Source organism: Enhydra lutris, unplaced genomic scaffold, assembly GCF_002288905.1.
Source record: "Enhydra lutris kenyoni isolate GAN:26980312 unplaced genomic scaffold, ASM228890v2 scaffoldscaffold3, whole genome shotgun sequence".
Classification (NCBI taxonomy): domain Eukaryota; kingdom Metazoa; phylum Chordata; class Mammalia; order Carnivora; family Mustelidae; genus Enhydra; species Enhydra lutris.
This window is the reverse complement of record NW_019154087.1, coordinates 49,730,371-49,753,341: the sequence shown is the minus strand read 5'-3', so window position 1 is coordinate 49,753,341 and position 22,971 is coordinate 49,730,371.

Below are 22,971 nucleotides of genomic sequence, written 5' to 3'. Positions count from 1 at the left end.
CAGACTGATGACTGTCATCAGAAGATAGGACACAGGCAAAGGACAGATTCTCCCACAGATCTCTAAAAAGAAACCAACCCTTCTAATTTCTTCCTTTGCAAGTTCCAGCCTCCAACATTCTGAGAGAATAAATTTCTGTGGTTTTAACCTAACCGGTTTGAGATAATTTGTTATGGCAGCTCTAGGAACTTAGTATAGGTAGGCAACTTCTTCCAAGTCATTTTGTGTTGAATAATGGACCTAAAATACATCCAAGTAATAGAAATAAGCCTGGCTAATCAGCTAACTATTTCCTTTCTAACTGAGGGAAACAGAGTTGTGAGAAACCAGAGGATTGTGGTCTTGAGCTCAATATTCTCACCAATGACTAGAGAGAGAGTTCTTTACTTCCACCTGTGTTTAGAAGCTGTTCCCAGCAACTGCCCACAATGCCAACAGTTGGTAAAATCTGCAAGACTTTCCTGCTTTTATTTTAGTAAAAGCAACTTCAAAGTTTAACTATTTAAAGATTTAAAGAATCTTGCCTAGTATTCAAGATTCAAGTATTCAGGTATACATATATGTGTGTTTATGAAGGTAAACAACAAAAAAACCTCAATGAGCTAAAATGAGGCTTCCCAATGTGGCTAACTACCACTTGCAGCAATAATATTACACTATTTTTCTACCAGTGTATAATGGTAGGTATATATATTTTTTAAGATTTTATTTATTTATTTGACAGAGAGAGACACAGCAAGAGAAGGAGCACAAGCAGGGTGAGTGGGAGAGGGAGAAGCAGGCTTCCCATGGAGCAAGAAGCCCAGGATTCTGGGCTCATGACTCAAACTGGGTCACAAAAAAAGTGAATTTGGGGTGTGATTAAGTTAAGAATCTTTAAGTGGCTGAGAGTACAGTGAATTATCTAAGTGGACACAATCTAATGACATATGTCCTTAAAAACAGAGATTCTTTCCGTGCTGTAGTCAGAGGGATGTGTGACTACAGAAGAATGGTCAGATAGGTGCAAATTTCCTGGATTTGAAGATGGAATGAGGAAGCCATGAGTAGAGGAATGTGGGTGGTCTTTAGAAGCTAGAAAATGCAAGAAAATGGATTGTCTCTTAAAGCCCCCAGAAAGAAATGCAGCATTGTTGACATCTTGATTTTAGACCTCTGAGACCTGTGTCAGACTCCTGACCTACAAAACTGTAAATAATAAATCTGTATTGTTTTAAGCCACTAAATTTGTAGTAATTTGTAACAGCAGCAATGTAAAACTAATCTATCATGTACTGCGCATCATCAAAACAAACTAGGAAATAGAATTCTTCCATGTTCTCTTTTTATCTACTGCTTTTTCATTTGCTTCTTTAGTTGTTTTTTAAAAGATAGGGGGAAAAGTTCCTTTTCTGCACAAGATATAGTAGCAGGTCCTGAAAATACCCTCTTGCTTGTCAAACAAAACATGCACACACACACACACACACACACACACACACACACACACACAGATAAAACTGGTATATCAAAATTGTTTCTAAGACACTGGGCATCAGGTCTCAAAACAGTGATTCCTGAAGGACACAGATAAAGTAAGGTTCATTTCCCCAATTTACTACCCCAGGTGGCAACACAGGGTGGGGACTCTGTGTTAGACTCCTCAAGTTGGGAAGTTGGATCTCGGAGAGTTGAATCTGAGAACAGAATGTTAGGGTTCTTAGGACAGAGTACTGGAGAAAAGAGACTGCAGTGCTAGATCCCTGGAGTTCTTAAGATGGCCCCCATGAATTTTCAGCAGAGCACTGATCAGTGTGTGCAAGTAAAGAAGAAACTATCCAAGGATGAAAAATGAACTAACCAAAAGTCTTAGAGAGAACAGTGTTTGGCACTCACACGGGCCTGGGAATGATTCCCATTTCTACTAGCCAGCATGGAAAAACTCATAATTCAAGAAAGGTCTTGATCAAGTACTAGGAAATTGTTAGCCCTAGGATGAGCACCCCTCTGCTTCTGCCTAAAAAATTCAGGAAGGCAAGATCCAAAAAGCTTAAATTATTTCTAAGTTCCTTAATTCTTAATTGCATCTCAGAATAAAGCAACAATCAAGGCAAAATTCATGATGTTAGTTATTAAACAAGATTATTGGCATCCAAAGAAGTAGGATAATATAATGCATCATGAGGAGACTACTCAGAAAATCAAAATTGACTGATGACTGCCACAGTGTTAGAATTAGCAAAAAAGGACATTGAAATGTTGTAACTATATTTCATATGTTCAATGTGTTCAGTAGGGACATAGAAAAATATTTAGTTCAACTCAAAATTTTAGAGGTGAAAGCTGCAATGTATGACATGAAAAATATCTTTATAGAATTAACCACAGATGAATATTGAAGAAAACATTAGTGAACTTGACATAATAATAGAAATTATATAAAATAAAAAGCGAAAAGGATTTTTAAAATATAAAGCATCAGTGAGTTGTAGGAAATTTCAAGAAGTCTCATGTACTTGTAATTCAAGTTCCTGATGAAGAGATTTGGAGGGGCAGAAAAAATATTTGAAGAAATAATGTTCAAAATTTCTCCAAACTTGATGAAAACTTCATTCCACAGATAAGAATCAGTTTATCAAAAGCATATAAGAAATCTAAACATTTATGCCTCAAGTAGAACTTCAAAATACATGAAACTGAATAGATAAAACTGCAAGGAGAAATGGAAATATTCTCAGCAATAGTCAGAATTTCAATATTCCTATCTCAGTAAATGATAGAACAAGTACAGAGAAAATCAGGAAGAATTTAATAGACTTATCAGCCTTATTAACCAACTTGAACTACTTGATATTTGTAGAATACTGAGACAACAAGAGAATACTATGCTCTCTTTTCAATTGTGCATGGAATATGTACCAAGATAAACCATATTTCCAGCCATAAAACATGTTCCAATCAAAATCCCAGCAGGAGTTTTATAAAAATTGACAAGCTGATTCTAAAATTCTTTTAGAAGTACAAAAAAATTTAGAATAGACAAAACAACTTTGAGAAAGAACAATTTAAAGGACTAGTACTAACTGGTTTCAAGCCCTTCAATAAGGCTATAGCAATCATATAGTGTGGTATTACCATAAAGATACACAAATAGAAGGCAAGGCTCTCTGCTCAGTGGTGAACCTACTTCTCCCTTTCCCTCTGCCTTTCCTCTTGCTCTCGTGCTCTCCCTCTCTCTCTCAAATAAATAAAGTCTTTAAAAAAAGGAGAGACACAAATAGTTTTATGAAAGAAGAGAGGATCCAAAAATAGATCCACACATATATGGAAAATGAATTTTTGACAAAGATGAAAGAACAATTTCACAGAAAAAATAGTCCTTTCAACAACAGTGCTAGAATAATTGAATAGCCATATGCAAAAATAAAAGAACAGAATACTTTGATCTATACTATCTTACAGTATAAAAAATTAACTTAAATTGGATTATAGACCTAAATGTCAAAACTAAAATGGTAATAAGTCTAGCGGTAAACATGGGGAAAGACCTTTGTGACCCTGTGTTAAGCAAAGATAACTTAGATACATTAGCAAAGGCATAATCTATAAAGGAGTAAATTGATAAATTGGATTTCATCAAAACTTTAAAAATCTGCACTTCAAAAGACAGTCATAAAAATTGAAAAGCAAGCCATATACCAGGAGAAAATTCAAGGACTTGTGACCAGAATGTATAAGGAACTCTCACAGCTGAATAAATTTAAGAAAAAACATAAACCCATAAAAAATAGGCAAAAGATCTGGAGAGACAGCTCACAAAGGAAGATTTATGGATGACAGATAAGCATACAAAAAGATGTTCACTTATCAGTTATTAGGCAAGTAATAATTAAAACCACAATGTGGTATCACTGTAGACAATGTAAAAATGATTAAAATATAAAAGACTGACCATGCCAAATGTGGGCAAGGATACAGAGGTAGTAGAGCACCCATTAACTCATGGCAAGAATGTAAAGTGATGCAACTGCTTTGGAAAACTGTTTGGCAATATGTTTGGGAGTTAAATACACAACTACCACATGATCTAGCCATTTCATTCCTAGGCATTTACCCAAGAGAATTACCAAAAGTCTTGTATACAAATGTTCATAGCAGCTTGATTTGTAATAACCAGAACCTGGAAACAACCCAAACGTGTATCACCATGTGAACAGATAAACAAGTGGTGTTTTATCCATACAATAGAGCACTACTGAGTAATGAAAAGTAATGAACTATTCATACATGCATCAAGATGGATGAATTCCAAAATACCTATTCTGAGGAGGAGCCAGACAGAAAAGGAGAACATGCTTTATGATTCCATTTATGTGTAAGTCTGGTTACATCTATGGTAACTAATACTAGTCTATAGTAATGTGATCTATACTAGTCTATAGTAACATAAAGCAGATCATTGTTAACCTGAGCAGGGGGAAGGGAGAGAGAAAAGACAAGTTTGGGGGTGATGGATGTATACATTATTTTTTGGTTGTAGTGATGGACTTCCTAATACGTCACTAATATGCCACTCAGTATAAGCTGTGAGGATTAAATGCATTTATACAGGAAAGGCCCTAAAATGTATGATAAGAAGTAAATGCTTACAATTATCAAATATCAAGGTATTCTGAATTAACTGATTTCCTGTGCCAGAGTTTTATCATTTTCTACTCAATTTCTAACACAACCATTCTAACTTTCAATGATTTTTGTTTTTCATCCTTTTTCTTTTATGAGTTTTTTGTTTGTTTTTACTTCTTTTACTTTCATTCTAATAAAGCAGCTCTACTGCCATGGATGTCGTCTTCTTTTGTTACTGCTGGATTTCTTTGTCAGTGAAAACAATGGATAATGAAATAGTCTCTAGATTAAAAAGTTAACCCAATAAATATCTTTTGGATGAAGAAATTTGTCACAAAACAGATTAAAAAATGTGCCTGCTTCCCACAAACTCTATTAAAGTTGTTTTATATGATTGATCAGCTTTTATATTAAGAAACCAAAATTTAAAGTGTACAAAGTAATAATGGCACTGAACTCACTGTCTTTTTAATTAATAAAAATAATTAAGGATAAGGAAATTTCTGATTATGTCTAGCACTATAAAATAATGACAGGGGAAAAGGTAAGTTATTTTATAATTTGAATTTTTGTTTTTATTCACTCTAGGCTATGGCAAGAGTGAAATAAACTACTAGACCCTATCTGTTCATAGACAGTATAACTGGGACTCTGATTAAGAAATATAAAAAGTATTTTTGTTCTTTTAATTTATACAGGGGTATTAGAGATGGGATGGGGAGTAAAGAGAACTGCGCAGTGTACCAACTCAAATTATCCATTACTTTATGTTTTGTCTTTTCTTTCCAATATAGAAAGGGGATACAGACTGGAGAAATCCAAAGATGAAAGAAAATAATTGTAGCAACTCTTCCATCTAGGAAGGACTACGTTGGTGGCATGAAATAGCCCAGCAATTTTCTTTCCACTAAATGAAAGAGGAGGGAAGTCTCAAAAACAATAGTGATTATTTAATACATGCTAAGGATAGTTAGAGTCAAATAGCATTTCATTGGTGCCCTGTAATACTACCTTATGTTCCTTGTGTGGATAGACAAACATGTAAATAAAAATATCTTCATATAAATTCAGTTTCATAAACCATTTTTTGGGGAATGTGCACCAAATACATAAATACCATAGCAACAGTTTATATTGGTCTTATTCAACCACAGAAGGTCATATGAATATATTGAAGGAAAGGAATAGACTCAATTTTATCAATATAGTATACACTTAAAAGAAAGATGGAAGTGTTATTTTGTATAGCAATTCATGAAGGTTTTAGTAGTTGTGGTCTATTGCTTTAAATATTGGATTTATTGTTTCTTTATTGTTAATAAAAATGCTTTTCTATGGAAATATTTGTGACCAGTATGTCTTGAAGTATAACCCCTATTCAAGGCAGTTTTGGCCATTATTTGCGTTAAGAATCAATACAAATTTTTTTCCATTTTGGACTTTCTTTATCACCATGGAAACTATCCATGAGTTAAATGTTTGTGAATTATTTGTGTTCCTTGATGAAGCAAACTTGGATGAAATAAATCCCTTCATGACCCATTTTTTTGAGTGTGAAAATTTTAGAAATTTTCCCCTTAAGATTAAGTGACCAATTTAGTTTTGTTAGTTTTAGTTTCTTTGGTTTAGTTACCTGTGTGCTTCTAATCTTCGTTTTGTTGACTACACTTGCTTTTTGCAAATTCCTCTGCTTCTTTCTGTTATGTGGTGGTAATTACTGAAGTTATGTCTGTCTTAGAGAGACCATTCTCAATAGGACATTTTATTCAGTGAGGAGGTGCATATAGACAAACATGTTTTCAATACCACATCTGGCTTAGATGCTTCCTTATTTCTTAAATGATTTTTGAAATGAAATTAATTTTTTCCATTTTTTTCTAAAGCAAACTTTTTTTTTTAAAGATTTTATTTATTTATTTGACAGAGAGAGATACAGTGATAGAAGGAACACAAGAAGGAAGAGTGAGAGAGGGAGAAGCTTCCCTCAGAGAGGCTTCCCTCAGAGCAGGGAGCCTGACATGGGGGCTCAATCCCAGGACTCTGAGATCCTGACCTGAGCTGAAGGCAGAAACTTAACGACTGAGCCACCCAGGCGCCCCAATATAGCAAACTTAGTGAAGCTAAGTCAGCAATTATCCTTATTTATGAGGCCTAATCGAAGTATTTCAATCAATATTTAAACACATTAACTTTTCTAATTCACACTATTTTTATTAAGATATTTCAGGATATATCATTTATTACAGAAAAAAAAAACATATATTTAGAATTTTACCCAGGACTCTGAGTGTATTCTAATACTTTTGATGATAGTATTCTAATTGCAACACCTTCATAGTAATATTAGAGAATAGATACCCTAAAAATGTAATACTTGAATACAAAAATTTTTTAAAAATCCTAGAGAACTCTAGTAATAGAAATAATACTATGGAAAATGTGTGCCAAATCTGGCTTAGTTAAATGAATAATTATGTAATGATTCTGAGAAAAAATTCGGATAAAAAATTAATAATGTACAATCTCAGGAAATGTTTGTTATTTAAGGAATAAATTATTATTTATTTATTTATTTATTTCTTTTTAGATTTTATTTATTTATTTGACAGACAGAGATTACAGGCAGGCAGAGAGGCAGGCAGAGAGAGAGGAAGGAAAGCAGGTTCCCCACTGAGCAGAGAGCCCGATGTGGGGCTCGATCCCAGGACCCTGGGATCATGACCCGAGCCGAAGGCAGAGGCTTTAACCCACTGAGCCACCCAGGCGCCCCAGGAATAAATTATTTTTAAGTTTTCTAACAGAATAGTTTCTATTCAATAAGTATGTCGATTATAAATGAATCCATATATTTTAAAGCAACTCCAATGTCAGTTCTATTTAGTAACTCTAACCCAACTATTTTTTGAGATAAGATATGTCCTAGGAAAAAATAGAAATGTAGTTTTTGAGTGTTTTCTTTCTTTTTTTTTTTTTTTAAGATTTTACTTATTTATTTGACAGACAGAGATCACAAATAGGCAGAGAGGCAGGCAGAGAGAGAGGGGGAAGCAGGCTCTCCACTCAGAGAGCCCAGTGTGGGGCTTGATCCCAGGACTCTGGGATCACAACCTGAACTGACTGCAGAGGCTCAACCCACTGAGCCACCCAGGAGCCCTTCCTTTATAAGTTTTTGTGTGGACATATGTTTTCGCTTCTTATGGATATATCCCAGGAGTTGAGGTGCTGGTCATATGGTAACTTACCTTCTAAGAACTACTAGACTGTTTTCCAAAGTCATTGCAACAATTTACATTCACCAAAGTTTTATGAGAGTTCCAATTTCTCCAAGTCCTTGCCAATCCTTGTTACAGTCTTTTGGATTATAGTCATCCTAATAAGGACTGGGGAGTGGTATGTCCCAGTTTTGATTTGTATTTCCCTCTGGCTAATGAGGTGAACATCTTTTCATGTGTTTGTTGACCATTGTGTTTCTCCTTTGGAGAAATGCCTATTCAAATTCTTTGCCTAGTTTTTAATTGGGTTGTCAATTTATGGTTGGTTATAGACTTTTTTTAATTAATGAGGGTAGACTCTCTAAAGCTGTTTTTTAATTGGTGAGTTTTAATTGACTGTATAAAAAATGACTTCCACTTTTAGTGTAGAATCTGTTCTACTTAAGTCTAATACATAACACTGACTTTATATTAAAATATCAACACAATATCAATACAAAAATATCAATATAATTTTATACTTTATTTAAGAATCAATAATGCAGAATAATTTTATTAAGCAATACTTTAAAAATAATCTTCAAAGATAACTTTTTTTAAGATAACATTTCTTGGGAAGAAACACATCAAGAATATTTTAGAAAACAAGAACTACTCATTGGCTAATAAACAGTTAGGTTTGATATCATGAAAACTTCTACAGTTCCAAAAGGACCTTGGCCTTTAGACAATGACAATATTGTTTGAGGAGAAGTCATTTTTTTTAATGACTCTAACTGTTCCCTATCCTGCTTTGGTAATTTTCTCCTGAATGTCTGCATAGGAAGATTAACAATGTCCACACCAGTTACATGTCTGAATCTTAAACCCTTGAAGTCAGCTGGATGTCATAGCAGGAAATAAAAATATTTTCTGCCAAACATCAATATTCTAACACACTGGTCTTGTATCCCTGGAAATAGATGTTTGATTTTTTTTCAGATTTATTTATTAGGCAGAGAGATAGAGTGAGAGCACAAGCAGGGGGAATGGGAGATGGAGAAGCAGGCTCCCTGCTCAGAAGGGAGCCTGATGTGGGAATTGATCCCAGGACCCCGAGATCAATACCTGAGCTGAAGGCAGATGCTTAACTTGACTGAGCCATCCAGGTGCCCTTATATGTTTGATTTTTTAACATGCTAGCTCTTTGTAGAGTGGCAAGGTAAATTGAAATATATATGAAAATACTAAAAAAAATGGTTTAGAAGAAAGCAGCATCATTAATATATTTCCTGAGACTCTTCTCAAAGGGTCTCAAAGAATAATGTCGCTTGTTTTTTGAAATTTTTAAACTATATTCCTGACATTTTCATCATTTATACTCATATCTCTTTACTAATAAAAACACTCCAGATTAATACCTTTTTGGTATCTATTTATGTATCTATTTACTTATTTTAAAGATTTAATTTATTTATTTGACAGAGAGGGAGAGACAGCAAGAGAGGGCATCCAAGCAGGGGGAGTGCAAGAGGGAGAAACAGGCTTCCTACTGAGCAGGGAGCCCAATGCAGAGCTCAATCCCAGGACCCTGGGATCATGACCTGAGCCAAACAGAGATGCTCAACTGACTGAGCCACCCAGGTGCCCCTCTTTTTGCTTTTCAAATATCCATACAAAAACATATTTTTTTTCTTAAAATATTTACCTATAAGTTTCCTGAGAGCAGAGACCTGGTCTTATGGGCCACAGAACCTGGCATATAATACGTGCTTAATACATGTTTATTGAATGAGTGAATTAAAGATATTTTTTAATTGGTGAGTTTTAACTGACTTAAAAAAAAAAGGATCACGTTCAACTTTGTCCAATGTATAATATTGAGTTTATTTAAAAGCATCAATATGGGGCACCTGGGTGGCTCAGTGGGTTAAGCCTTCGTCTTCAGCTCAGGTCATGATCTCAGGGTCCTGGGATCTAGCCCTGCATCAGGCTCTTTGCTCAGTGGGGATACTGCTTCCCCCTCTCTCACTGCCTGCCTACTTGTGATCTCTCTCTCTCTCTGTCAAATAAATAGACAAAATCTTTTTAAAAAAATAAAAGCATCATTATAGTTTTCTACTAAATAAAATACAGTTTCTCCCACCATCCTCTGCTAAATTGGGGTTACTGGGGGCAACTTGGTCTGCCTCAGTCCAAGAGTAATCAGGAGATTAAAAGCAGTTTGGGAAGGCCAGAACTGTCTGGGATTTAGGGAGGAGGAGATCTCTGGGGGAGGGGTTGCCTTCCCCATGCTGGCATCCTCTTAGCAGCCCCACCCCCACCGCCTCAACCCACACAGGAAGATCAGCTGCCAAATGCTCCAGGCAGGTGGACAGGAAAGAGACCCACACAGGCTTGATCTCCAGGAAATAGGGTCCTGCCCTGCAGCCTCTCTGCCAGGGTGTGGTGGTCCTTGACTTCTGCCTCAGAGTTTGTTTGTTTGTTTTAATTTAATTTAATTTTTTAAATTTTTTATGAACATATAATATATTTTTATCCCCAGGGGTTCAGGTCTGTGAATCGCCAGGTTTACACACTTCACAGCACTCACCATAGCACATACCCTCCCCAATGTCCAGAGTTTGTTTTTAATTCAAGTTTGATCACCACTCAGCTTCTTGATGGTGTCCTTGGAAGTGGCATAGACTACTTTGCTCTTAAGGGGTGCAGGCTCAGGGACCCAGAGGATAAGCAGCAGGTCCTCCTTCTGAGTCTCTTTATTAAATTTTTACACATTAACTTTTTTCCTAAGGTGGGTGCCTTTTTATGACAGGGTGTCCAGAAGAGTTATTGATGAAAACGGGACTCAAACCCTTATCTATGCATTTTTCCAGCAGGGTTGCAGCTATTGGAGATGTGGTCTGCGAGCCTCTTGCCATCTAACCTCTCAGGCCCTGCGAAGTCCATCTGGACGCGCTGTCTGTTACAGGTTACAGTCCTGCTTCACAAACAGCTTCTCAGTGGCTTTTGGATCAGTTCTTTTCAAATCCTCCCTGGGGAAAAAAGGGAAAAGGAAATACATTTGCCTTTTACATTATGTAGCTGATGATTTATAAAACAAATAAACACTGATTACCACTGGAAAGATTGTAGACAACTACAAAGCATTTGTTCTGCACATCATTCCTCCATGATTCTGAATATTTTTGGCAAATGCCAAATTAGCACAGTGGCAAAGCTGCATAACAATGACTCAATAAGCCAGGGCTGAGAAATAATAGAAACTGAAAACATCTGACTGGCCACAAATCAATGATTTCAACAATTTTCTTTTACTTGTAAAAATGCAAGCAATCTCAGGCATGAGTTAGTATTTTTAGAGTCCTAGTTATAATAAGATCCTTTCATTTCTAGACTCAATTAAGAGATTAAAATTATGTAGAAAGGACCAAGCATGACAATGAACCTCACTTCACCTTGATCATGAGCACGAATAATTGATTTTTTTCCTCCCTAGTGATATAAAAATACTGGGGGTGAGATAATTAAAATTCTTCTGCATTAAAAAAGAATTGAGAAAGTAAAATATAAAAGAAATTTTTTGGGGGAGAAAGGACCTTAGATATATAATCTAGTGTTTATTCAACTGTTCTTATCCTGCAGAGGAGGAAATTTAAGCTCAGAAAATTTCATTTCACAAGAACAAACTTGAGAGAGGAGGCTATAAATCTCAAAATAGATTACAGTAAGAATTAACTATCTGCAACACATCTACCAAAGGGAAAATATGCAAAACATAGCCCCTTACTAAACACATGCTCTAAACCCATGGCCAAAGATGAACTTCAAATAAACACTGCCCACCTTTTCTGCTACAGAATTATTAGCAAATTATCAGAGTTCCAAGTCTATTAATGATGCAAAATAAATATTAGGACTGGAGGAAAGTCTTCTAGTTGGTCCTTAGTGGGCAACCCCCCCAAAAATGATAAATGTTGTGTCAGGGAAAAGAATGACTTACACAACTTGATTGACCAATTTTTAACACCTTGGAAAATTAGCTTTATCATTCTCTTTCTCTTTCTGTCTTGTCTGTCTCTCACACATTCACCATTATGTATTTTTTTTATCTGAACTATTTGAGAGTAGGCTGCTTATGTCAGGTCCCTTAGCAGTTAATGTTACAGTATGTATTTCCTAAGAATAAGAACATTTTCTTATAACCACAGTGCAGTTAGCAAGTTGAGGAAAGTTAGTATTTCTGCCTAATCTACATCTTCCCCTTGTACATAACTAATTACATTAGTATCTAGTTTATTCATTCTTTGCTTGTTTTTGCAAAAATAAGCATATTTGCATATGTTTTCTTACTTCCTGAAGTAGAATTGCTTATACGATAAGTCAATTAAACATAAACAAATAAAATGCAAAGCTAATTTTGAAGTAAAATTATTTTTATAGATTTTGAAATATTTTTGCTCTTTCCTATGTCTTCTATCCTTACTTCTTTCCTTCTTTCTTTCCCCATTATTTGGCACAAGGCAAAACTAATTTTACAAGGAAATGGTGCTGTACAAAATGAGGAATTGATGAAAGGTTTCAAATGGAGAATTAAAAATGATCAAATCTGAGATTAAGGAAGCCAACTGTGGCTGTTGCGTGAAGGGGATAATAAAATGGGGAGACATTAGAGGTTGGGGAGGCCAAGTTAAGAGGCTATTGAGATTTTTCAGATAAGAGATATTGAGAGCCTGAATTAGGGTCTGCCTGAAGGAATAGAAAGTGGTGAAAGTGCCCAGCATCTGAATTTGGAGAATGAACAAGAGAAGGAAGTTGGAGGTTCTCCAGGGTTTTATAGTCTTGAAGGATATTACCGTCATTGTCTGGATTGGGAAACAGGGAAGGCATAGATTTGGGGGTGGGGTGGAGAGAAGATGAGAGGTTTGGTTGTGAAATGATGAGTTTGAGGTATTGTGTTCCATCCACATGGAGAGTTCCAGGACATGATGTGATGACATAAAACCACATAGGGAAAACACAGGGCACTATATAGACTGGGTGTTAAGAGAATGGCTTGCTCTATAGTTTCATTTCATTGTTTTCATGCAGAGCCATCCTCTTTCATTTGAGCCCTTACACAGGTGGGCCTTCAGTGAACAAGTGCTGATGACTATAGGCTTCTTCATGATTAAACTGGGAACCGAAGCTGGAGCATCACAGTCTTGATTTTATTTCACGTAGTTGCATGAACTATTTGAGTGGAGTCTTGATAAAGGTCATGCTCTGCCACAGGCATTTTGTAATAATGCATCATGGTATCTGTAAAGAACTCTGACTGTTGAATTTTTGTCATATTCTCCTGGGAAGATCTGAGTGAGATCTGAGAATATATGTGGGAATGAGCACAATTCAATGTCCAGCCCCACACCTGTTCATGGGGAAAACACGTCACACATTTTTTTTTGGAAAGAAATCAAACTTCTATTGTTTTTAAAATTCTTTCCATGGAGAATAGATTTTCTTTTTCTCTACATATAATTTTCTGTTGTACATGGAAAGGAAATGTTTTCTCTTGTTTCTATTAAACAGTCATGCATAGAAAATGGAAAACCTGTTTGAAAGAGAAATGAGTCTCTATTTTATCCTCTCTATAGCTAAGAGAAAGGACAGTTTTTTTTTTTTAAGATGTTATTTATTTATTTGACAGAGAGAGATCACAAGTAGACGGAGAGGCAGGCAGAGAGAGAGAGGGAAGCAGGCTTCCTGCCGAGCAGAGAGCCGATGTGGGACTCGATCCCAGGACCCCGAGATCACGACCTGAGCCGAAGGCAGTGACTTAACCCACTGAGCCACCCAGGCGTCCCAAGAAAGGACAGCTTTTGTAAGAATTCTCCATGCCCTGATCCTGCTCTCCGCTCTCTCCTCTATGGGTGTGATATCTGTGACTTGTCAGTGCCTAGATAGGCCATAAATACATAAGAAGAATCCCAGCACAGAATGTATCAGAGGGATGAAAGATACTGAAGTAAGAATGGTGATAATAATCCCTCTTATAGATGTGTTGATGAAGGCAAGCACTTTCTTGTGACGACAGCCTTGCTATCCTCCCTTTGGCCAACACTAGGAGTAAAATTGTTAAGAACTCAGAGGTCCCAGAAGCCCTGTACTCACTAAGGAATTCTGACTCTAGCCCTAATCTCTTACCAGCATGACCTGTTTACTATTTTTAAGGAGGGAAGAGGCAAAGGAAGAGAGAATCTTATGTGGGTTCCACACCCAACACGGAACCCGGTAGGGGCCTCGATAGGGGGCTTGATCTCACAACCCCGAGATCATGACCTGAGCAGAAATCAAGAGTCAGACGCTCAACTGACTGAGCCACCCAAGTACCCCACATATTTGCCAGTTTTAACTCCCACCTTACAACTTGACTTGAGCTCAGTTGATGCCACAGCGTAGTTTATTATGATAATATTTGCTTCAATTCTTACACTGTATGCAACTTTTACACTAGCCTGGGACCTGTCAGTTCTCTTCTTTGTTCTTATCTAAGAAGAATTTGTGATTTTCTGGACTCTCACAAGAGAAACAGATGTATTCTAAGTAGTAAGGCACATCATCTTTACCGTGATAGGAGAACTATGATCATATTCATTCATATATATTTTAGCATTGTGTGAATCTGTACAATTTCATTACTTTACTTCCACTAGACTTGCCTACTGTCTGTTTGTGAACATGAGCATTTGAGCATTCCTACCACTTCGTTTCATTTTGTGTCTTTATCCTACTGCCTTTCTTCTCACGGTTCCCTCTGGTTAATGCCCCAACACTTTCCATCTACCTGTATATTTCTTAACTTTCTAGATTTAACTGAGATAAATTTTGTTTTAATCCCCTCTCCTCCTTTTAAAAATTACAGTCATATTTTTCTTACTCAGAAATTGTATACTGCTTCCTGTCTGTGTTATTTATTTGACAACTGTACTGGCCTGTACTATTAGTTTCCTTTTTTTGTTTCTAAATCTTGACTTTCTAAATAAATGTCATCAGGAGAATAATGACCAAACCCTTGGGCTTTGGAGCTTGACAGACGTGGGCTTGAATCCTTGTCTTTGGCTTAAATAGCTCTAAAGCCTTCAAGGTACTTAGTCTCAAACTTCAGTTTTCTCCTCTGGGAAATGTGCATAATCATTGAAACCATAAGGTTGTCATGAGAAGTAAGTGAGATAACATATATAAAAGACTTAAAACAATGATTAAGAATTGGACCAAATGTTTGCTCAAAACTTTTTTAACTGATATTTTAAAGTTGTTAAGTCCATAAATTAATCAATCAAATGGGGGTTCAATGTTTGGTGAAGAATGATGCACATTAAGGTGATAATTTGGTTGGAAAGCACTGGTGTATATGCTAGATAAGATTATTTCAAAATAGAAACCCTTTTCATAGAGGGCTAATAATGACGTTAATAAATGCCATTCCCTCTTGTAGCACTATCCTACCTCCCTTCTAGTTGTCAGGAATAAATCCCCATACAATGGCAAACTGCCCTGCCTTTTCTTGAGACTAAACAAGTCAGCCTGGGTGGCATGTACATATCAGTGTCATTGCTCCTTTGCCCAAGAGGCAGTACGAACTGAAAATAAATTTGATTTTTTCTCCCACTAGAAAAATGAAGCCTCATATTTTTCAAAAAGAATAGGTAGGACCACCTCACTGAATGCCTTAAAGGAGAAGTCACGGTGCTGTCTCAGTTCTTTCCAGGCTACACAGAAACAGAGGGGACGGATCTTTTCTTGTCCCCAAGCTGCTTCCTAGGACTGGTCTCATTCTTGTCAGCCTTGTTTTTAAAAACTAGACCCTATTTCTTTTTTTCTTAAAAATGTTATTAGAGGGGCGCCTGGGTGGCTCAGTGGGTTAAGCCTCTGCCTTCGGCTCAGGTCATGATCTCAGAGTCCTGGGATGGAACCCTGCATTGGGCTTCTGCTCAGCAGGGAGCCTGCTCCCCCCTCTCTCTCTGCCTGCCTCTCTGCCTACTTGTGATCTCTGTCTGTCAAATAAATAAATAAAATCTTTAAAAAAAAATTAAAAAAATGTTATTAGATAAACTGCCTTGAAAGTTCTCTTCTTGGCTATGTTTCCACCATTTCTGCTGCTGGCCTTTAAAGTTGTGTCCCAATCCAGTTTTTTTGAATTGAACCTCTTCCCTTACCCTTTGAAAGATACAATTTGCTGTGTTTATTTTATTTTGTTTTTTAAAAAGATTCTATTTATTTATTTGAGAGAGAAAGAGGGGGGGAGAGAGAATGGGCAGGAGGGGCAGAGGAGAGGGAGAAACAGGCCCCTGCTGAGAAGGGAGCCCACCCCAGGTCCCTGGGATTATGATCTAAACTGAAGGCAGACACTTAACATGTTGACCCACCCAGGTGCCTCTCAATTTGCTGTGTTTAGATCTACATTTACATTGTGTATTAAGGTGTGTACATTTCAGGACTATTAATTGCAATAGAGTTTCATAGATTAGAAATGCAATAAGAAAGGAAGGACATTTGGGTTCTAATTTAGGTGCTATCATTAACTAATTTTCTGATTTTGCATGCACGATTTAGCCCCTGGGAGCCCATCTCTGTTTCTACAAAATGAATATATTACTACCTACTCTAACTGCTTCAGAAAATTTTGGAGAATAAAACATGTTAATAATAGTAAAGGTGTTTCGAAATATTATGTAAATAAACTGAACTTTCCACTGCTAATCACTTACTACGCAGCAGTCTGGAATAGACAGAGACTTGAATACAATGTACTGGGCCATATAATTATTACAACGTTTAAAAGATCTTTTCTTACAAAATATTACTCTACATATGAGTTGTCTATAACTCTCTCAATGTATTCCTTAACCATCTATCAGCAATGTTGGTAATTTTTGGGACTTCATAACACAGAGATTTGTTATAGAGACTGAAAGTGTAGGGTGGAGAAATAGGAGGAGTAGAATAAAACTATCACATGTATTTGTCCGTTATATACTGCTCACAGTCCTATTACCTAGATAGTTTCCATGTATAGCCTGCTAGCTCAAAAGAGAGAACAGAATTAAAAGGCCTTAAGAAGAAAATTCAAAACACACCATGTGGACATTGATCTTTTGTTCATTTATTTGAGTTTTTTTGTTCCCAATTATTTTTCTTGGACAATGAAAAATGAAATGGGAATAGATTTAAGGCTCTCTTCAACTCATGACATTTAATGACTTTATTTTTTCCTGAAAATCAGAAATAGGGAAGTTGTAAGAGAGGAAAACAAAAAGTGTATTTCATTTTCCTACAGATATGATTAGTTCTCTTAATTTCAGCATTCATGCTATCATTAAGAATTTATTAATTTGTTCACACAAACATGGAGCAATTAGGAATTTAATTTATTGAATTTTACTGAATCAATTCCAGTTCAATGATTTATTTAACACATATCCCTTCAATCATGTTCAACCATGTTAAACCATGATAAAAGTTCTTCTCTTCCTTCAAATTTCTTTCAGCTGTTTTAGCATGTATTTACTCTTCATATTGTAATGCTCTAATGAGAGAACTGGAATTCTATGAAATATTTGCTAAGATGATTCACAATAGGACAGAAAATAAATTGTGAAATTAAAAAAAAATCAACAAATTCTACCACTTACAGCCAATGTGTACCTGAAGGGAGAGGAAGAATAATGTATAGATAAAAATGATGTCACATAGTATCAGATAAATACACTTATGGATTCATGGCATCTCTGTTAAAAAAGGCACACACCTGGTGAGATTTGGGGCTCCAGATTATTATTCGCCCCTTACTAAATCTTTATGAATCATTTATCTAAAATAAACAGATTAGACGTAAGCAAACTATCACAATTTGCAGGCCCAAATCTGGCCTGACTCCCATTTTTGTAAATACAGTTTTTTGGAACAAAACATGCCCATTTTCCTGTTGTTTGTAGCTGCTTCACTACAATGACACTGTTGTGACAGAGACCTACAGAGCCTAAAATACTTACTACTGGCCCTTTAAAGAAAAAGCTTGCTAAAGCCTGAAATACATTACAGTTAAAAATCAAACAAGGCCAACAACTCACGTCATCTCCCTTCTCTGTGGAAGGAAAATCAATACTGATTCATTTATGTTTATCTGATTATATTTTAATTCTTATTGTTTTTATTAAGTGCAAAAGTTGAGAATAATATTGTGTTGCCAATTTATCTACCTAAACACATGGGAGTATTTCCTTTTAAAAACATTACCAAAGTTAATGGTAATGAATATCTCCCTAAATTTTGTAAATTCCATACAAATTACATTACTAGTGATTATCCATGGTAGCAATTGCTTTAATTATTAAGTAAAGAAATATTAAGAATATCTTTACTAACATTTTAAGATTAAATAAACTTAATTTCTTTTAGCTGAATAATTAGTTTTTCTAAAAATTTCAGATCTCTGGTAGCTAGATCTGAGGAAGTATAAATCTTCAGTAGAGTTGTTCTCAAGTTCTCTTTTCTCCCCCATTCCTGTGCACTTCCTTAAGAGCACAATGGGAAATATTGTTTTCGACAAGATCATGATATGATCAAAATGGTCAATGCCCAATTACTGAGTAAAGGTGGTCTTTGCGGGCTTCACTAGTTACAGATTCTGCTCTAGAAATGACAACTGCACTGACAAAGTATTTGTAGGATGGTTGAAGGATGGAATTGGCCTCTCTCAGTTAGGTGAGATGTTTAGAAGGACTTAGAAAAGATACTGTCCCCACTTTAAGGAATCAGAGCTTTTTGAGCGCAAGTTGATGGGTATTTGTAAGTGTACCAGAGAGAGATGAGTAAGCATATCAAGGACAGTTTAAGTGAATGGCTTTGGAATTGTGCTGAAAGTCTGAGTGAAAGTCCTCCAGCAGAGACAGGAATTGGAATTGGTCCTTGCACTGGTAAGGTACTTTCCCAGGAAAGCTTTCCAGCACATCTGCAGATCAATATATTTGGCTTTGTCATGGATAATTCTTTAAGGCCCTTAGGATCTAGAGATCCTTGGCTATATAAAATAGAAAATGCTTGTGTATATCCTGGAGAGATTATGACCATCCTGCTAATTATTCTGAATTCTAAATAAGATCCTGATTTATCAAAAGTATAGCTTTACCCGCAAGAATTGTGATACAGTAAATACTACAAAAACCGAAATTGCAGGTATGGATAAAGACTGCTGTGTTTGGATAGAAAATAAATTTTAAATAAAGCTTGGGCCCTTTTCAGACTTTCTGACCGATTGCTTTACCTTTTTTTAAATTTTTTTTTAAGATTTTATTTGTTTATTTGACAGAGATCACAAGTAGGCAGAGAAGCAGGCAGAGGGGGAGGGTGAAGCAGGCTCCCTGCTGAGCAGAAAGCCTGATTCGGGGCTCGATCCTAGAACCTCCCAGGACCTCCCAGGACCCTGAGATCATGACCTGAACTGAACAAAGGCAGAGGCTTAACCCACTGAGCCACCCAGGCACCCCTTAAGTTTTTAACTCTTGCCAGTAATTTAGCCTGTGATAATCTCATTGCTGATTTTGAAGTAGACAATTATTTTATTGGTGCAAGTTTTTGAAGGAGAACAGGACAGGAGACCCTAAAATATGTCACTTTGACATGGGGATTATTTAGAGCTAAAGGTAATCAAAACTCAGCAGATTCAGGAGGACCTCTTTACCTCCCCCTAAATTGCCCAGTTTATGTTGGAAAGGGGGCCTGTATCAGGAGAGAGTTATTACCAGATACACCTTTTACCTAAGAAACTTGCCTGAGTAACAGGCAAGCCTTTGTTTTTCAAATATTGCCTCTCTCCTTTGTGAGTGGCTTTCCTCCCCTTCGTGTCTCCAGACTTCTACTCCATTCTCTGGCTCAGGCCCAGGCTTTTATATAAGCCTCAATTGCCTGACAGCCTTTGGGTCTCATATTTTTATGGGACTGCCATTCATACAAAAGTAAATGTGTTTTTCTCCTGTTAATCTATCTAATGTCAAATTAATTATTAGAATAGCCAAAGAACCTAGAAAGGAAGAAGGGAAAACTCTTCCTCACTTAAGTTTTCATTAACAATGCATTTCATTTATTTCTTTGAAGTGGTCATGCAAATAAGAGTAAGAAATTTAAAAGAAATGGTATGCTATGCTGTAAAATGTTGTTGTCCCCTCCCCTTGTCATGTGTCAGCTAACTAGTTTTCTTCATGGAAGCAATCACTGTTCCATTTTCTTCCATGTCCTTCCAGAGTCAGTCTGTACATGTGCAAGCATTTCTCATATCTATATCTTTTTTTTTCATTTTTAAAAAAATATTTTATTTTTTTAAATTTCTTTTCAGTGTACCAGAATTCATTGTTTATGCACCACACCCATGCTCCATGCAATACATGCCCTCCTTAATACCCACCACCAGGCTCACCCAACTTCCCACCCCCAGCCCCTTCAAAACCCTCAGATTGTTTCTCAGAGTCCATTGTCCCTCATGGTTCATCTCCCCCTCTGATTTCCCCCAACTCCCTTCTCCTCTCCATCTCCCCATGTCCTCCGTGTTATTTCTTATGCTTCACAAATAAGTGAAACCATATGGTAATTGACTCTCTCTGCTTGCTTATTTCACTAAGCATGATCTCTTCCAGTCGCCTCCATGTTGATACAAAAGTTGGGTGTTCATCCTTTCTGATGGAGACATAATACTCCATAGTGTATATGCACCACTTCCTTATGCATTCGTCCATTGAAGGGCATCTTGGTTCTTCCCACAGTTTGGCGACTGTGGCCATTGCGGCTATGAACATTGGGGTACAGATGGACCTTCTTTTCACTACATCTGTATCTTTGGGGTAAATATATAGTAGTGCAATTGCAGGGTCATAGGGTAGCTCTATTTTTAATTTCTTAAGGAATCTCCACACTGTTTTTCAAAGTGGCTGCACCAACTTGCATTCCCACCAACAGTGTAAGAGGGTTCCCCTTTCTCCACATCCTCTCCAACACACATTGTTTCCTGTCTTGTTAATTTTGGCCATTCTAACTGGTGTAAGGTGGTATCTCAATGTGGTTTTGATTTGAATCTCCCTGATGGCTAGTGATGATGAACATTTTTCATGTGTCTGATAGCCATTTGTATGTCTTCATTGGAGAAGTGTCTGTTCATGTCATCTGCCCATTTTTTGACATGATTATCTGTTTTGTGTGAGTTGAGTTTGAGAAGTTCTTTATAGATCCTGGATATCAGCCTTTTGTCTGTACTGTCATTTGCAAATATCTTCTCCCATTCCGTGGGTTGCCTCTTTGTTTTGTTGACTATTTCCTTTGCTCAGCAGAAGCTTTTGATCTTGATGAAGTCCCAAAAATTCATTTTTGCTTTGTTTCCTTTGCCTTTGGAGACATAACTTGAAAGAAGTTGCTGTGGCTGATATCAAAGAGGTTACTGCCTATGTTCTCCTCTATGATTCTGACAGATTCCTGCCTCACGTTGAGGTCTTTTATCCGAGTTTATCTTTGTGTATGGTGTAAGAGAATGGTTGAGTTTCATTCTTCTACACATAGCTGCCCAATTTTCCCAGCACCATTTATTGAAGAGATTGTCTTTTTTCCACTGTATATTTTTTCCTGCTTTGTTGGAGATTATTTGACCATAGAGTTGAGGGTCCATATCTGGGCTCTCTAGTCTGTTCCACTGGTCTATGTGTCTGTTTTTATGCCAGTACCATGCTGTCTTGGTGATCACAGCTTTGTAGTAAAGCTTGAAATCAGGCAACATGATGCCGCCAGTTTTGTTTTTCTTTTCAACATTTCCTTAGCAATTCGGGGTCTCTTCTGATTCCATACAAATTTTAGGATTGTTTGCTCTAGCACTTTGAAAAATGCCGGTGGAATTTTTATCAGAATGGCATTGAAAGTATAGATTGCTCTAGGCAGTATAGACATTTAAACAATGTTTATTCTTCTGATCCATGAGCATGGAATGGTCTTCCATCTTTTCATGTCTTCTTTGATTTCTTTCATGAGAGTTCTGTAGTTCCTCGAGTACAGATTCTTTACCTCTTTGGTTAGGTTTATTCCCAGGTATCTTATGTTCTTGGTGCTATAGTAAATGGAATCGATTCTCTAATTTCCCTTTCTGTATTTTCATTGTTAGTGTATAAGAAAGCAACTGATTTCTGTACATTGACTTTGTATCCTGCCACATTACTGAATTGCTGTATGAGTTCGAGTAGTTTGGGGATGGAGTCTTTTGGGTTTTCCATATAAAGTATCATGTCATCTGCAAAGAGAGAGAGTTTGACTTCTTCATTGCCAATTTGAATACCTTTTATTTCTCTTTGTTGTCTGATTGCTGTTGCTAGGACTTCTAATACTATGTTGAACAAGAGTGGTTAGAGCGGGCATCCTTGTCATGTTCCTGATCTCAAAGGGAAGGCTGTGAGATTTTTCCCATTGAGGATGGTATTTGCTGTGGGTTTTTCATAGGTAGATTTTATGAAGTTGAGGAATGTTCCCTCTATCCCTATACTTTGAAGGGTTTTAATCAGGAACAGATGCTGGATTTTGTCAAATGCTTTTTCTGCCTCAATTGAGAGGACCATGTGGTTCTTCTCTCTTCTTTTACTGATTTGTTCTATCACATTGATTGATTTGTGAATGTTGAACCATCCTTGAAACCCAGCGATGAATCCCACCTGGTCTTGGTGGATAATCTTTTCAATGTGCTGTTGGATCCTACTTGCTAGGATCTTGTTGAGAATCTTAGCATCCATATTCATCAGGGATATTCGTCTGAAATTTTCCCTTTTGGTGAGGTCTTTGCCTGGTTTGGGGATCAGCGTAATGCTGGCTCCATAAAAAGAGTCTGGAAGTTTGCCTTCTGCTTCAAGTTTTTGAAACAGCTTCAGGAGAATAGGTGTTATATCTTCTTTGAAAGTTTGGCAGAATTCCCCAGGGAATCCGTCAGGCTCTTGTTTTTGGGAGGGTTTTGATCACTGTTTCAATCTTGTTACTAGATATCAGTCTATTCAGGTTGTCAATTTCTTCCTGGTTCAATTTTGGAAGTTTATCGTTTTCTAGGAATGCATCCATTTCATCTAGGTTGCTTAACTTATTCGCATATAACTGTTGATAATAATTTCTGATGATTGTT